Source organism: Dermacentor albipictus, chromosome 4, assembly GCF_038994185.2.
Source record: "Dermacentor albipictus isolate Rhodes 1998 colony chromosome 4, USDA_Dalb.pri_finalv2, whole genome shotgun sequence".
In the NCBI taxonomy this organism is placed as follows: domain Eukaryota; kingdom Metazoa; phylum Arthropoda; class Arachnida; order Ixodida; family Ixodidae; genus Dermacentor; species Dermacentor albipictus.
The window spans coordinates 57,172,728-57,191,119 of record NC_091824.1 but is presented as its reverse complement, the minus strand read 5'-3'; the positions used below and the strand labels follow the sequence as shown (position 1 = coordinate 57,191,119).

General features: G+C 44.2%; 1 protein-coding gene across 5 annotated transcripts in view; it reads right to left on the bottom strand.

Annotated features, from left to right (window-relative positions):
- LOC139059103 (homeotic protein antennapedia-like) overlaps nt 1–14,249 on the bottom strand; it is a 368,433-nt gene extending 354,184 nt beyond the window's left edge. For all 5 annotated transcript variants that reach the window (XM_070537001.1, XM_070537004.1, XM_070537003.1 and 2 more), the window contains exon 1: nt 13,884–14,249. The gene's annotated coding sequence lies outside the window, so the exon portion shown is untranslated. The remainder of the gene's footprint in view (nt 1–13,883) is intronic.
- Nucleotides 14,250–18,392: the final 4,143 nt, after the last annotated feature.

Sequence of the window (18,392 nt, the reverse complement as noted above, 5' to 3'; positions counted from 1 at the left end):
TTAGCCGGCGTTCTTCGGTTTTGCGGCTAGCGCCATCTCAACGCGAGTACGGGAGGCGCGTGAGAAAGTAAAAAAACGAAATTGAGCGACCGCCCCAAAAAGGAGGAGCGTGCGCAAGCGAGCGCGCTGGCGCCATCCGGTGCAGTGAAGGCAAATTAAGGCGGCGCGCTTCCCTGCTGCCATCTCGTGGAAGCTAGCGGAGTGTGAACGACGGTGCTGTCGTCTGGCGGCTGAAACAGAAAACAGTGCTAGTTTCGATTTCAGTTTTGGTTTGGCGGTGCTTTGACGGAACAGCATAGTGTTTCTTTGGCGTAGAGATTCCACACAGTCGCCAAGCGTGATGTTGCAATGAACAAAGCTTCTGCACCCCCGAATGCTTTGCGAAAGAATGTATCTGCTCTGTGGAAACCGTAAATTATATGACACACTTGTTTCTTAGTGCAAGGTAAGCCGAGAGGTGGAGATATCTGAAAAAACTATAGCAAATTGTTCCGAACAGTAGATACTAATTCAGCAACATATCTCCCTACCTGGTTAAATATGAGGAGAGCTTGAATAACCAGCAAGAGGGACAAAATATACTGAGCCATTCCTACCATCTAAATTACCACTGCTCACTCGCCCCGTTTGATGAAACTTAGCTGCTCACAACTGCCTTCGCCTATGGATTGAAATGGTTGCGATAAAGGTACTCAACGCACTCAGAATTACTGTACGCGAGAGTAAATGTAACGGCCGGGGACGGAACAGACGGTCGTGAAAATGAACAAGCCGCGCCTTACAACCGAATTTTATTGAGGAATGCCCCCACATATCAAGCAAGAATCCTGAGATAGCCCATATTAAAGAAAATATATAAGCGGAAGAGCGAACAGGCACAAATGCACTAAACAAACAGAACTTGCCCAAGAAACTTATCTTCATTTACGTGGTTTGTCAAATGATTTTATATGGGTACAGATCTGTGTGCGACCTTCAGTAAGATTTACTTGGAAGTGACCATTTATGCATGTACGGCGTTTCTTTTATCAACACTAAATTTTTCGCTGGTTTAGCGCCGTGTATCAATATTTGCCCCTAGCCTAGCCCTTGTTTGGAATAATTTGATCCAACGGTACGTAGTGACATGCAATGACATCGCAACGTTAATCGACACATATAAATATTACTGCAAAAGGTCATTCGGCTGATGCTGGTAATGAACAATTTGCATTACTTTCTTTTATTTTACGCGTGCACATCCATCTGCCTCCAGCACATCTTTTGCTAATATTACGTCATTGTTGCCATTTGAAACGTTCAATGTGACTACAAAATCGCCTCTGTGAATCTCGTGATCGCAAAATCTTGCGACATTTGTTGTCATCCGACGCACAACGTTGTTACTGGAACCGAAACAGAAAGCTTTTACGCATTTGTAAAATGTCGCTTCTTATTAATGCAGCTGGAATTAGAGAGTGAGGAGAAAGAAGTGTGTCGTCTTGAAATGGTCTTATGTTACCGAGGTTTAGTAATGACGCAAACGTGTTAACCCTAAATGCTTTTGGGCAGTACTTAACCTATCTCCACAAAGGACGTCTTTCTTGAGCCTGTTTTTTTTATTTATTATATATGTGTAGGAGAGTGTAACGAGGTACTACTTCTCGCTTAGTTAAGCAGTAAATATCAAAGTTAGACCTCCTCAAACAAACAGAACAAAGCCTAATAAAATAAAATGTAAATGATTCATTGATCCATTGCGGATGATGAGTTTCCGTTTCGTAAAAGCGAACAAAACTGAGTACTTCCCGAACGAGAAACTCGCAAGATTTATTTTGGGCAAACTGGTTATTTCTTGTTTTAAATATTCATCGATTTTCTTTGAGAAACAATTAATGAGGTGCCACGAACAAAACCTTTCCGATAATCACACTTATGCTTAGTTAATGCCACTTCTAGTCAGCACTCCTATTGTTTATTATGTCTATGTAGATTTTTTATTAACTTATTCATTTATCGATACTTCCGATCTCACAAGAGATTATAGCAGGGAGGGCATACTTATAGAATCAAAATAGTACAATCAAATAATTTATACAATGCAAAACGCTGAAGTAAGCGATACATTAATATCAGTTAAAGAAAGGCGTCTTTAACTTTAACTGATATTAATGTATCGCTTACTCCATAGCCACCGTAGTCCTCCATAAAGCAAGCAACACATCCCAATATAAAAAGGCGTCAGGCAGGGAGATACGATATCTCCAATGCTATTCACAGCGTGTTTACAGGAGGTATTCAGAGACCTGGATTGGGAAGAATTGGGGATAAAAGTTGATGGAGAATACCTTAATAACTTGCGATTCGCTGATGATATTGCCTTGCTTAGTAACTCACGGGACCAATTGCAATGCATGCTCACTGACCTGGAGAGGCAAAGCAGTAGAGTGGGTCTAAAAATTAATCTGCAGAAAACTAAAGTAATGCTTAACAGTCTCGGGAGAGAACAGCAATTTACAATAGGCAGCGAGGCACTGGAAGTCGTAAGGGAATACATCTACTTAGGGCAGGTAGTGACGGCGGATCCGGATCATGAGACGGAAATAATCAGAAGAATAAGAATGGGCTGGGGTGCGTTTGGCAGGCATTCCCAAATCATGAACAGCAGGTTGCCATTATCCCTCAAGAGAAAAGTATATAATAGCTGTGTCTTACCAGTACTTACCTACGGGGCAGAAACCTGGAGGCTTACGGAAAGGGTTCTACTCAAATTGAGGACGACGACACAACGAGCTATGGAAAGAAGAATGATAGGTGTAACGCTAAGGGATAAGAAAAGAGCAGATTGGGTGAGGGAACAAACGCGAGTTAATGACATCTTAGTTGAAATCAAGAAAAAGAAATGGGCATGGACAGGACATGTAATGAGGAGGGAAGATAACCGGTGGTCATTAAGGGTTACGGACTGGATCCCAAGGGAAGGGAAGCGTAGCAGGGGGCGGCAGAAAGTTAGGTGGGCGGATGAGATTAAGAAGTTTGCAGGCACGGCATGGCCACAATTAGTACATGACCGGGGTTGTTGGAGAAGCATGGGAGAGGCCTTTGCCCTGCAGTGGGCGCAACCAGGCTGATGATGATGATGATGATGATGATGATGATGATGATGATATCAGTTATAGTAATGCGACCAGTGGCAATGCGACAAATCACGAGGAAACTACAAACTACCCCAATTAGAATGGTATGGTGCACAATGATGCAATCAAGTTATTTAAGCACAATATTCCGATACAGGTAAAAAAAATGTTTACAGAAATTGCTCAGCCTGTGCACCCATTTCCGCCATAGTTAAGAACATATTTAAATATGAGACGTTAGTAACACAAGGACTAAGTTGGTTCCATTTTCTTATGATTTGAGGGAAATATAAATATTTGAAGCACTCTGAGCTGACAGTGTATTCATTAAGTGTTTGAGAGTTCCTGTAGCATGTTGATCAAGAACCATTGTATGAAATTAGTCTAGACGTGTCAATGTTTATGCCACCATGAATTAATTGAAACAAACAGTTTAGTCTTGCTAGTCTTGCCCGACTTTGCAGTGGTAATAACCCAGCTTTCTTTAGTAATTCTACCGGATAATCCGTTAGGTTATATTTATTATGAATGAACCTAATTGCCTTCCTGTGTACTCCCTCAAGCTCCTTTGTATACGGGAACCAAACAATATTGGCGTGCGCTAGCATTGGTCTAACAAGCATTCTGTAGGCCAACAGCTTTGTATCTGGGGGTGCAAGACAAAGGAGTCTTCTAAAAAAACACTTTAGCGCAATTGAAGCTAAATTTTTAACATTATCGAGTTTCCCATCGAAGATCATGCGTTAAAGTGACGTTTAAATATTTATGCTCGAATACACGAGTGAGAGGTGTGTCGTTAATAAAATAAGTAAAATCGGGTATTTGTTTCTTTCTAGTTACAATAAGCATTACCGATTTTTTTTTTTTTGCATTTAGAATCACCTGTAACTCCTGACACCAAGAGAAGACAGACTCTACGTGGTTGTTTAGTACATGTTGACCGTTATCGGCATTAATTTCACGGTACAAAATACAATCGTCAGCGAATAGACGGATGTCAACACGTAATCTGAAAGGCAAATCGTTTATGTATATTAAAAATAAAACAGGGCCCAGTACACTGCCCTGGAGCACTCCCGATGTAACAAGTGCTAAAGTGAAGTCTTCGTTATGAATACGCACAAATTGCGAGTGGTCATTCAGATAGTTTTCTAGTCATTTAACAATAGGGCCTTCTCATAGTGTAGACTAAAGCATCCTAATTAGTTTTTTGTGTGGCACACGATCAAAAGCTTTGGAGTAGTCCTATAAAATCAAGTCTGTTTGTTTTCTATTATCTAGACTTTGTGATATGTCGTGTGTTAGCTCTAGTAGCTGTGTGACTGTTGAGAGACCGCGATGGAAACCGTGTTGATATGAAGAAAGAATAGATTCTAGCTCGAGGTATGTGTTTATGGGTTTAAGTGCTGCGTGTTCGAAAAGTTTACATATCGTAGAGGTTAGGGAAACGGGTGTGCTACCAAATTTACGCACCGGGATGATTTTAGCAGTTTTCTAGTCGGCAGGAAGTGAGCACGTCGTTAATGATTTATTAAAGATGTGCAATAGATATTTAGCATTCCACTCAGCCTATCTCTCAAGAAATATATCAGGTATGTTATCAGGTCCAATCGCTTTCTTAGTGTCAATATTTAAGAAAAAGTTTAACAGGCCTGGTTTTGTGATTGTGAGCGGCTCGATATTGTTTTCGGTCACGTAGTACTACGTGCGGAAGTTTTCCATCATCGATGTTAAGTATTGACTGAAAATAACTGTTAAATGAATTTGCGGAGTTTCTATTATTATCACTTGAAGCGGCGGATCTGTCATGGTGTTTAGCGTTAAGGTAATTCTAAAATTTCTGTGGCGCGATTTTCAAAAAGTTAGGAAGAGTTTTGGAAAAATACTTAGCCTTAGATACGTCAAGCTTGAGGGTGTTGCGTAGCCTTTTTACTTCTCGTTTAGCTTGAATAATTTCGCGTGTTATACACGGATTTGTTTTCTTTGCCTGTTGCGTCGTGATTGGCACTTACTTTGGAAGGTTAAAAAATACAATGTCTGTATATTTATATATTTTTTTTCACAGAGCGTCTGTATCTATGGAAGCGTCCGTATAATGCTCTTCAAATTTAGTGTATTCATAACTGAAATGATCAATAATGACATCAGCATTTGAAAAATCATAAAACATGCTACACTTTTCAACGACAGGAATAGGTGTTTCTGTGCGGACGGTTCAATATGTTGTTTCGTGATCGGATATGCTGCGCAGAATTCGTAAATTTATGTTTTCAAGCGGGAGGCAACGACTGAGAGATGTCAGATCAAGAATGTTTGATGTAGTTTCCTTAGTGCGTGCGGGCTGGGTAACTGCCTGATTCCGGTCAAAAAGAAACATCATATCACTGATTACTTCAGAGGATGTGAATGGAAGGTGCATGGCTTTCCAATGAATATCGGCTAAGTTGAAGTCGCCCACTAAGATTAGCCGGCCACGTGACACATGACGTTGCAGATAGTCGTACAGTGAACTGGAAATGCTGCAGTCAGATATGGGACAGCGATAAACACACCCCACCGTAACCGCACGCTGGGCCAACGTTAGTTTCCAAAAGATTGCTTGAACATATTCTACATCAGATAGCCTTAAAAATAGATAGCTTTCTTTATAAATATTGCAACGCCCCCGCAACGTGTATGTCTGTCTTTTCGTAGTATACTGGATAGTATGATAGGGCCAATTCAATGTCCAGGATATCATTTGTAAGCCATGTTTCTGTCAAGGCAACGAAATCCACTTCAAGACTAATTAGGACAGACTCCAGTGAATCTACTTTATTAACAATGCTACGCGCATTTAAATTCATGAAACTTATTTCTACTGTTGCTGGATTCGGCGCAGACGCAGCGACTTCGATTCGCCTTGCCGTTTTTTTTTTTTTCGAGCTAAGGATGTTCGGCTGTCGATTCAACGGTACCACTCTCATCCGAACAGTACAGTACAGCTCACCGTTAATTCTCAGTTTGTCATAAGAAACGCTCTCTCCAACTTCATTTTTTTTTTGCCATAGTAACAGAGTGTTTTCCTTATGTCTCAAATACGGACTGAAAAATCTGCGCTTTAAAAATCTTCATAATTGGTCCCTTTCAACATGCGACAGTTGTTCAACACCTTTGTTTTATCTGGAAAGTCGGCAAGTTTTATATTAGTGATGGACATAATATTTCGCCATTAATATTTACATGCCTATTTTGCATTCAGCAGACAATTTTTCAATCCCACGTGCACCTACGAGTGGAATGAGCAAATGGTGCAGTCATCTTTTTTTTTCTTTCAATTTGTTGGAGAACACCACGTTGAATTAAGTAAATCAGTCCTAATATGTATGCAAGGAGAGCAGTACATAGTGCAAATAAAACAAGGTATTTGGCCACTAAACACGCCTCATCCAATGTACTGCGCACGCCAACAAAAAAAGAAAGAATTTCCGTGTTTCGCACTCGTTGTAATAGCTAAAAAAATATGAAAGCTTACTATGAGACATCCATACAGAGGCCGAATTATTTTTGTTTTTGTTCGTGTAGTGCCTTGACAAATCTTAATTGAAATACGGCTACAGAAAATGAGTTTCACTAAAATTTCGAATACATTTTTGTTATCTTCGGTGAGGTCCCACCGTGGCAAGAACAAGATATCTTGCGCTATACTGCAGCCACTTTCTGATTGGGAAGGATTATCTCAGAATAATGCGTAGAAGCAAGCCGACGATTCTTTTTTTTTTCTTTATTCCACGTCGTTTAATTCACGCGCGCCTACACGTGCGCTCGGACAATTTTATTACCCGGCTTTGCACAAAATGTTAAGAAGAAGAAAAAAAAGCTAGAGGGAGCAGAATAGACTCGAGCGTGGTCGCCGGCGTAAACCGGTCGCTTCAAGGGCAGCCCGTAAATTAGAAGCAGCTGTGGCGGCGTTGACGGGCGCAACCAAGTCAGCTTCTTTCGTGCTATTCTGTTTCTTGCGACGGAAGCCCTGCGCGCGCGCTAAGCGTTATAGTACGCGTGTGCCAGCGCGCTTGCTGCATCTGTAACTCGGGGGCTTCCGCCTGGAAGAGGCCACCGCGGCTCCTTCAGCAGTGAGGAAATTTGGCGCTCCTGTTCCCGATGTGTTTCGCTCCAACGTATACACGGTGCCGCTGTTTTTGTTTACGTAACTCGTGTTATACCGCGCAAGTTCCAAGGAGTATTGCGCGAAGGAGGTTACAAACAAACGGCATATACTCAGCAGCGCCGAATGAAACGACGTCTTTAAGCAGCTCGGTTGCAATGTAACGTGACCTAGCAACCCCGCCATACGAGCGAACGAATGTTTACATACATGCAATGCTCACGATTGCATATGAACGCCGTTGTGTGCTGTCGTGAACTTCCTGTCCCCTGCAAGTGGGTAAATTTGCCTTAAGCTTTATTTTCGTTTCCACAGCTTCGAGCGTGACGTTACAAAGAGCCACGATGTTACAATGAATCACGAATGCTATACAAGCAGTAGCGACGTCACGAGGAACTTTGATGTTACAAGCAGCCGTGATGTTATTAGGGCATACCGATACACACAGCTCGCAACGGTTTAGTGCGGCAACGTACAGCGAGGCTGACAACTGTTCTATGGTATCAGCTGTTATCAAAAAGTGAGCACCAGCGTGGTGTTGGACAAAAGGACCAAAGGAACATGGACACTTGCATTGTGCAACAGCGGTCGAAGAAGGGAAACTTCAGTTTGAAGGCTGTAATCTGGAGCCAACGTTTCTGATAGGGTCAATTTGTCTTCGGAAGACAAGTCAAAATGAAAAGTTCGAAGACAAGAGACGAAAACAAGATGAACGGTGGCTGCACGCTAAGCTGCCCCATCTGATGCTTCCCTTGTTTGCCACTATTGATCAATATATCGGTCTAATACAGAGAGCCGAAAGGCACAACTAATTCGCGACTAGCTCTCGGTTTCAATGTAGTACACATGCGTAACGTCCTACAAGAAGAAATAAACCCCATGATTGACCGTACCAGAAACACCAAAAATGAACTTGAATATCAGGCACTACCGACGAGCGTGAACCATGTGCTATGAATGTGTACAAAAGCAGGCGACTCAGGCAGCTGCTGATAAAGACGAGGATGAAGTACATCGCGATTTGTAACGACCTCAATATCACCAGAAATATTGTCCGCCAACAATATAGCACAGGGTTATCAAAAACAACCGAAAGCCCGTGTCTATTCATTTGGGTCTCTTTCACTATGCACGCACGCTTATGGCACGCGTGCGAAAAGTAAACTAATTAACGTGCGCAAATTGACACCTGCCAGACTATAGAAACGTAACGCAGATGTATTGTTATTGTAGATACGTCTGAAAGCCAAGTGCCGAAGTCAATGAATTTTAAATACTATACACTGCAGTGCAGAACAGCCGCCGACGAGATTGCGCGAGCGCCGCGCTGAGAAACAAATTCAAGGCCCACCGCATTAACTCAGTGGCGACGACGTTGCACTGGTAATTAAGCGCGAGGTCGCCTGTGCGTTTCCAGCCGCGGCGAACGCATTTCGATTAGGTCGAAATACAAAAACGCTCCGTGCACTTCAATTGAGGTGCGCGTCAAAGAAACTCAGGTGGTCAAAGGTAATTCGGAGTCCGCCACTACAACGTGCCCCATAATCAGACTGTTGTTCTTGCACGTCAAGCACGAGAATTTTGGAAAGAATTGGAAATTGTGCAAGTAAGCGCGAACTCTCCGAACAATTTTGATGGTGCAACGCAATCGCGCTACCTGCTAGAAAAAAAAAAATATTTGTTGAGACTGCTTCTACTAGAAAAAGGTGAGCTGATAGATCGTTCTTATACAAGTGACTCGCGCATTTCCTTTCTTTTTTAATATGCGCACCCGTGACAAGGTTCTTAGCGTTAAGATAAACTCGGCGTTTCTTTACACGTACCCGCCGCAGTAGTCGCGGGAGCATCCCCATTAGAGTCTACGGCAGTCGAGCAAGGCAGCGTGGCGTCATAGATCGAAGTCCACAGGCGTTGCGCTATCTGGGAGGCGTTGACTGAGCTCAAGGCCGGGGGTTCGACGGTATCCAAAACGCTCGTGCATCGGGTATTGTGTGCCCATTAAAGAACCCCACGTGGTCAAGAGAGAGGGAAATTTTTAATGTCAGAAAGGTGGAGACGTCGGCCTGAGTGAAGTGCCTCTAGCCTGCTACTCCACGCTGGGGAAGGGGTTCGGGGGAACGACAGAGATATGACGCGAAGACGAAGAAGGGTGGTGGTACGGTGAATATGATGATGATGAGGGTTCCACAGCGTACTGTTTCCGTGCAACGCATGTGAGCACACTTCACAGCCCAGCACAGTCATCTTCGCGGGCAGAGGTGGAGAGAGAGAGAGAGCAAATGATAAAGGAAAGGTAGGGAAGTTAACCAGGACTGAGCCCGGTTGGCTACCCTACACTGGGGAAAGGGAAAAGGGGACTGAAAGATTAAAAGAAGAAGAGAAAGTCCACTGGGGATATCGTTCGGTCACTCAGTCCGGGTCACAGACGCTGACTCAGTCCAGTAGCCTTCAAATATCGCAGCAGAGCTTTTGTGGCCTTTCGTAGCTGCGATAGGCGAGGCCATGGTCCCAAGATCTTCTTCAAGGTGAACGGTGTGCTGTCTAGCTGATTGAGAGCTGTGCAGAGGTCATGTCTTTCGTTTTGAAAAGATGGGCAGTAGCACAGTAGATGTTCTATAGTTTCCTCGGCACCGCAGGCATTACAGTCGGCGCTATCAGTCATTCCAATCAAAAACGTATACGCATTGGTGAATGCGACGCCCAAGCGTAAGCGGCACAGCATAGTTGCCTCATTTCGCTGAAGTCCTGGTAACAGCCGCAGTTGCATAGAGGGGTCGAGGGAATGCAATCGTTCTTGGGTGAATTCAGGTGTATGCCACTTCTCTAATGTCATACGGTGTGCTACCTTGCTTAGGTGTTGGGCTGCGTCGGTCCGCGATAAAGGTACAGAAACAAGGGTTGCTCCTTCGTGGGCTTTCCTAGCAGCTTCGTCAGCGAGGTCGTTGCCGGAGATACCGCAATGGCCGGGCAGCCACTGAAACACGACGTCGTGTCCTTTCGCTATCATACAATGGTGCATTTCTCGTATCTCCGACACTAGTTGTTCACACGACCCGCGACGAAGAGATGACAGAAGACATTGTAAGGCCGCCTTCGAATCGCAGAATATTGCCCACCGATTAGCGGGTTGGTTGTTAATGTAATCAACGGCACCTCGGAGGGCAACAAGCTCCGATCCGGTCTATGTTGTCATATGAGAAATCTTGTATTGGATGCTAATTGATCGTGATGGTATAACCACTGCGCCGGTGGAGCTGGTCTGAGTGGAAGAGCCATCCGTATATATGTGGACTCGGTCAAAATAGAAAGTGTTCAAACAATCCAGAGCTGCTTGCTTCAGGGCCAAGGTAGGCAGGTCGGTCTTCTTTCTTATTCCTGGTACCGTGAGACGCACTTGAGGTTGTTCGAAAGACCACAAAGCTGAGGTTGAACGTGCTGAGGGTGTGAAGCCCGATGGTAGACAGGCACGATGGATGCTGACCTCCTTGGAGAAGGACGCCTGCGGTCGTCGTTCTGGCAGGCAGGCAAGAGAGCTTGATTGTATGCGTGAAACATGACGAAAATGGGCCCTAAGCGTGTCGATGCTAATGTAAGTCGTGATCGGATGGTCTCGAGCCAATATAATGGTTCCTGCTGTTGAGGCGCTCCGCGGAAGTCCTAGGCAAACACGTAGTGCCTGGGCTTGCACGCTCTGTAGTTCTCGAAGATTTGACCTGCAGGTGGAAGTTACTGCAGTAGCTAGGAGACTCTCTATAGCGCTCATAATTTTTTGCCGCTGTTAGCGCAACTGGCGTATTTAAACCAGCGGTCAAAATTAATCCGAAGGCTTACGCCACGGCGTGCCTCATGATCAGATCAGAATTTCGGTGCGTAAAACCCCAGAATTTTGTTTTCTTCTGCAAATGTGCCTGCTCTTGTACGGCCCAATAGCTAAATTAGATTCAATACAGGTTTCCCGCACGATGCGACTGTTATAATGTATACACAAAGTTCTGGTTAACGAGATAGACCGAAATACGCCTTGTTTACTGCCACCGTATTGTGCCACGAAGCAACAGAATGCCTTCGTATGTCACACAAAAGAAAAAAAATTAAAGCCAACGTCGGAGCGACAAATTAAAACACGAATCTACACGTAAGAAACCTTTCACTTTCTTTCCTGTATTGATAAAATAAGAATAAATTGGCGGGTTTAGCGTACAGAAGCCGTCCGGCTGGCTATTGGGGTCGGTGTAGTGAAGTCTCAAGATTAATTTTCACCACCTGGGTATCACTAATGCGCACCAGAAGCACTGTAAAATGTTTTACATTCTGCAGAATGTAAAAAGCGCTCGCAAGGCGAAATTCTTTGATGAGTACACCATTCTCCTTTCACACGGTGACCGGTTATAGAAAATCTCACTGTCGAAAAGCTCATCACAGGAAAGGTCAATGGCTTGAGGCTCGCCAAATTGATTTTATCCAAAAAAGAAAAGAAAACATACTGCCATACGAATACTGTTCAAGCACCAAAAGAAAGAGAAGGAAAGAGCATGCGGGAAAAAAAAAGACGAAAGAACAAAAAGAAAACACACCGACAGAGCACGTTGTTTCTGCCTTACTCGGCCTTCTGCCTAGGGGCTTTCTCCCGACGCTAATTTGCACTAATCTCATTAGTAACCCAGCGAAATTTGCCTTCTCGGTTGCATTAGAAACGCATTTCGGCGCGACTGCCCCGCTCGCGCTAAAATAATTGACCGTATCCCAGCATAAGTGTACCACAAATGCTCCCTGAAGGGATGGGCGCAAGTAGCGACTCGTACGCAGTTTTAGCAAGCACGCCCCCATTCCATATATGCCACAGACACACGCATCCGCTGCATAAAGCGACGCACGAAGCCGTGCTATTCGTGGGCGGCTTTCCGAATCGTCCCGCAGAAGAACAATGGCCGATCCGCACTTGCGCAACAAGCTTATCGGCGCCGACTCATCTGCAATAAATGTTCGGGTACACAATTACGGCGCAGCGGCGCGGCCGTGCTTGGAATGACTCCCGAGGCGCTTCGCTGAGCGCGTCTGCGCGCATAGACAACACAGGCCGGGAGGCCCGTTATCAAGGGGACCGTGTATCTGTCTGCCCGCAGTGCGCGTGACCCGAATACTGCTCGTTAATTTCGTAACTGTACACAAAAGCCCGTTCCGTCCCCACACTCGACACCGTCTCCCTCTCTCCTTATAGACCTTTTGTCTCTCATTCGACGGCGTTGACGGCTGGTGGCCCCGAACCCACCTGCACAGTTGCATGCGCTGCCACTGCACAGGCTGCCGCGCGATATCTGATAATGCTTATCTCGTTTCAAGAACCGTGACCCACGGAAGCGGCACGTCGCGCCGGTATATAAGAAGGAGCAAATTGTATTACCTGGGCGCCGGTACTGGGAGAGGAACGGGTTACTGGAAATGAACGAGGCAGACAAGTGGCGTTGGGGCCCGATATATTGAGGGAAGCATACTGCGATCAGCCTATATTGCATTCTGAAACGCTCGTGCAGGGAGCAACGTACAAGGCCGATCGACAGCAACACATGATGTCAGGCATGCGTCCCGCATTAGCGGCTGATGAATGAAACAATTACAGTGCGACAAAGCTTCCATGAGTTCGTCCTGATTGGACGAATATGGCAGGTTGGGGCATAGAAACGTGCACGGCAACGCAAACGCGCAGAATTTAAACACACCAGCACCGCAGTAAACAAACGAACAAAATCTGCCGGAAAGTTTGTTGCGACTCGCACTACAGTATAATGCATAATGCTCCTTCTGGAATCCTACGCCTTCTCGGTCGTCTGCTGTCACAATATTCGAGCTGTTACGGAATGCAAGCGCTTGCGTACTTAGATGAGGCTAGAGTACAAAACTCTAAAATGGTAGAAAAGTGAATCCCAAGGGGCAGATGGATATACAGTAACGAAACATTTATACTGTACCTATTCAAACGCAGCTACAGAACACCGCTAGCAATTCATGGAAAATGCCTAACATATCGGACTTCGCGACTTCAGATAGACGCGTGGGTAACATTACCAGGGAATTAATTCTTTTTTTTTTTTTCACACTAAGCCGAGCAAGCACAGTGGCTTGTGCGAAAAACTAGGCAGCCGTACCGAAATATGTATCAGATCATAGAGTAATAAAAAAAGATGACGCGTTTTGAGCCCAACACGCTATTTATAGCAGGCAAAGGAGGCGAAACTTGAACCCTCATGGAAGTAGAAACAGTTACAATTCAGTAGTACCTTTGTACCCATAGTCGTCACCCATTTCACGGCCGGAGGGCTAACAGGGCGGTGGCTCATTATATGCTCTCAAGCTCTTCCCATTACAAGAAGCAGTTAACGCATCACCACGTATGAACAAAATTTCCCTCTAAAACGCCTAAACACAATGTTGTGAAAATGCGGACTTGGAAATGCCTCGCCGATAGCACACTTACTAGTAACATCGCACATATTCAGCCAACAACCACTCGCCCTCAAGCGAAAAAACAAGACCCCAGCTATTTCCACAGCTTTTCCACCCACGCATCGATATACGTAAGCGTAATATCGAGCAGATCAGTGAATCATCGGAAATAATTGGCTCACCTTCAGGATCTGTGCACCGCTGCATTCAATGGGTTGGAGCGCACTCTACCTCATGGGCACAAAATCCTCAGTCTATAGCGACGGCAACTCAGGTTTGTAACAGCATACATACACCATCGTCGGCATCACTACAGGTCCACAGCCGAAAAACACACCCGACAGAAGGCTTGTACGTATACGTTCCGCTTTCAACAAACAGTTCTCGCGTAATGGCAAACATCGTTGCATCCGGCTAGTGCCATTCCAACAAGAATTACATTTTTTTTTCTGCGCTGAAAACCTAAAAAACAAAAACAAAACAAAAAAGAGAGAACGCAGACAGCTGTGCCGTCGCAAGACATTCCGAGAAATGCGCATGCTTGGAGCTTGTTTGCTTTCGGACGGCCTGGGACAGCGAGCTTGTCGCCCGTCTTACAAGGCTGCTCATCCAATGGCAACAAGGTCTCATTGTGTCGTGCTCTCCCTCGCCCAGTAGACGCTTCGGACAGGATTTCTGGCCATAAAGCATTCGTGGAAGCGAGGTACTTTCGCGCAGCAACGTACTGCCACCACCAACATTGCCGTCGCCGCGGGCTATGCATGGCAGTTGTGGTTAACTGAAGCGAACGTCGTTTTACGAAAGATAAGCTATTCTTTGGCTGGCTAAAGGCGTGCTCGGTGTAAACGAAAGCGCAATCGTTTATGGGCGCCACAAAAAAAAAAAAAAACAAGCTCACAACGCAGAATTGACAGCGTTTCATTTGACCATTATTTAGCAGGCTGAAATGGAGAGACACCCGTGCAGGTTTCCTTTGTATCTTCGTAGCTATCGGATGGATTGCAGTCTTTCCCTTTTATAAATCTTCCGCCCCCACACGGGTCTGTGTAGAACTTGCACTTCGTAAATATTTGCACCAACCAAGCGACTCTGAATGTTGCGTCTTGACGTTTGTGTCCGAGAGCCGACATCGAAATGGGAGCGATGTAACAGTGGTGATATGCAGGGGAAAGCGCTAGACGGGCCTAAATCGGAGATAGTATTCAAGAAAGTTAAGCCAACAGGCTCATGCAATTAAACGGCGTGCCCACACACCTGCTCTACGTTTCATCGCAAAAGGCCTACATAGTTTCTAGTGTTCCCTTATTAGACAAATTTCATCTACACTTTGTTAAAATGCTCACCCTTGAGTCATTCGGTATTTTTTCGATCGACTGAGTTATGACGTAGAGACTTGCCGCTAATGTTACGTAACACCTGAATAAATATCACCCTATTTGTGGTGGGCCCGATGCGGTGATGAAACAACCTTACAATTAAGCTATGTTTCTTTATACACTTCAGAAGTGAAGTGTGATTAACGCGTTGGATATTTCTTTTTAATTTATTCTATTCAAGTGCTCGAATGCCGACCTAGAGTAGCTTGCTTGGCTGAGAAAGCAAAGTTGATGTAAGTGACAGTGAGCCAATACTTTACCAGCTTTTCTTGACATAACTATTTCTGCTAATAAATCTACACGGTATACGTGAGGGAACTTAGAAAAAAATGACCTGCCAAAAGTGCCTACATATCAATGAAAGATGATACAAAGATCAACGAATCATATCATGAGAAGCCAACAAACACTGACACCAAGGACAACATAGGGGAAATCACTTGTGCTTAATAAATGAAATAAAGAAACGATAAATTAATGAAAAAGAAGTGGATGAAAAAACAACTTGCCGCAAGTGGGAAACGAACCCACAACCTTCGCATTTGTCGAAGGTTGTGGGTTCATTTCCCACCTGCGGCAAGTTTTTTCATCCACTTTAATTTACATTAATTTATCGTTTCTTTATTTCATTTATTAAGCACAAGTAATTTCCCCTATGTTGTCCTTGGTGTCAGTGTTTGTTGGCTTCTCATGATATGACTAATAAAATTGGGCCCCTCGGTTAACCCCCTTTATTCAAAGATCAACGAAGTAGCTTTCAATTTTGAGGCAAGTGTATATGGACTTCACGCTGTCAAAGTTTGCAGCATCTGAAGAAATATCATGCTGTTTGTGGCGGGCACGACGGGGTAATGACACAATCTTTTATGACGGTTGTATAACTGCCGCTGCCACAGTAGATAAGAGCAGTGACGGAAGCAGTAAACAGTATTCAAATGAAGAACTGATCGTCCTGAGTAAGGCAATTTGCAGATCATTACCTGAAAGGCACGTGACATTCAGATCCACCCATACGTTTTCTATTTGGCATGCTGGATGACCTTTGTAATAACGCGTTCTTGTCAGTATAGTAGAGCTGCTTCTGCTACAATACCGTTACCGTATTCTACATCGAAGCCTTCTCGTTCCGATGTAGCCGAAGCACTTATTTTTCTGAATTCATCTTCCTGTCCATTATCGTTAAAGTCATTTGTGAAGATATTAGAGCACGCATACTAGCACTTCATCATCATATTTTTGCCTCCTGGCACTGGTGACGTGGTCCGTATACCTGATAGCAGGAATTAACGTATTCGTCTCATGAACTCAATGGAACAAGGACGCGGTCAAGTATCGAACAAGAGAACAAAGATTCCACCTGCGCAATACAGTCGAAAACACACGCAAAATCACACAAAGACACTGTTGAAGAAAGTTGTGATATTTTTTTTTACCATAACTAAATCCCTGCGATACATGTGGACAAGGGAGACATATCCTAAAACCAGAAGACATTTGAACAAAGGAAAGGGAAGTAAACCACTTCCTGCATGTCTTCAATGTACTACGTCTTTCTGTCAGTTTTGATGTACTTCAAGAGCACCTTCGGCCAAAACGGACAAATCACCACGTCGTGCTTATTCTGTTCTACAGCACCAATACCACCTTTTTATTTATTTATTTGTTTGTTTGTTTTTCGTAGCCATATGCCGTAGGCGCGGAAAGTACTTTTCCTGCAAAAGCTACTGCGGAACACATTGGAACCGAAGAGTCGTCACCTTCAATGGAACAAATTTATAACAGAATTCTTCGTTGCAACAACTGCTCACCATCGCATGTTTGATTCTGCAGTGATGTTAAGGAAACTGAGCAGAACGCTATACACACGGTAATGGAGAATGAGATCAGTGGCCCTGAAGAAATGTCAATGACCATTGTTTCACCAGACAGTCAAATCACGGAAAAGTCGCTACAATATATCGACTGACCACCTTCGGAATAATTTAATCTATCGCCAATTTTGCCGGCTTATTCAAATCTATAGGACTTCGATTATGCCTGAAAATACTTCAGCTCTTCTCTCAAACGAGTCGATATTTAACGAGGTGTATATGTGAGGCACTTCCGTTAGCAGCATGCCGACTTTGATTTTCACGCGCTTTATGATGCTGAGAATTTTCCCACTTATTGAAGGTAATCACACTTAATGAGGCTGAATATCTTTTTGTTTAGTTTCCACTGCAGAATAAGGCAGCAGTAAAAAAAATTCTGATTTATTTGATACAAATAAGTTTTCCCTCCGACCCCGACGAACAGACGGAACGCCAAGATTCACTACCACACACTTAATCATTCTACAATATTCCCTTTTAGCTATATAGAGGGTAATCGTACTTCAGAATTTTGAAGGATTTGTTTTGTTACGTCGGAGAAAGAGGCAGCCTTAGCACTAAACTTTGACCATTGATTTTATACAGATTAGGTGTGTCTCTGAACTGAACGAACAGAGGCCCAGTAGGACATTTAGAGATTCTTTAGCATTTAGCACACCTTTGAGCATTTAGCCTCTTTATTAGCGCCAGAAGGCTTCTGCGCTCTGCCTGAAGATAATCAGCTCAATCGTGGAATTTTGGGTTCTTACAGCCACACTGAAGATGAAGGAAGTAGCGCCCTAAAAATAGTAGACAGGTTCTTGTGTAACTGTGCGAAGTGACGTAACACGCCACTCGATTGTGTAATTTCATGCCAATCATCCCCTATCCTCGTGGTAGTTTTAATTGTCTGCTCGGTTCTGCAGATCGTTTTTCATCGAGTGCAGCCTCAGGCATGAGCAGCGCTCTTAAACGTCATCGCCGCGTCGACTGTCACTGACGTGACGTCAGTAGACCCGTCTTGCTAACGCCATACGCGGCGCGGGCTCCGTTGCCTGTTCCTTTCCGTGTTATTCCGTCAGCGCGAGTCATTTCCGTTACCCATTAGGTGTAGGAAAGATTGCAGAGAAGCGGCGTTGCTTTAAAACAAGGACTTTGAAGACGTTACAGTTGGTATTTCCAATGGGTCTGGCTTACGTAAGTTACTTTAGTTACCTCTTCATAGCAATAAAACCAAGCATGACAGACAAAATTTGGCCCTGTCACGCCATTTGCGCACTCATTTACTTCAACGCGTTCCGACGTAATCGACCTGGTACTTACAACAAGAAGTGCTCTGCTGAAATAAGACACCGAAAAACTTATTTTTTTTTTATTATGGGCTAGTATGGTGTTCCCCAGTACTTTCCCTTATGCAGCAAAATCACATAATCATCTGGGTTGTAACCTTATTTTTAATAACCAT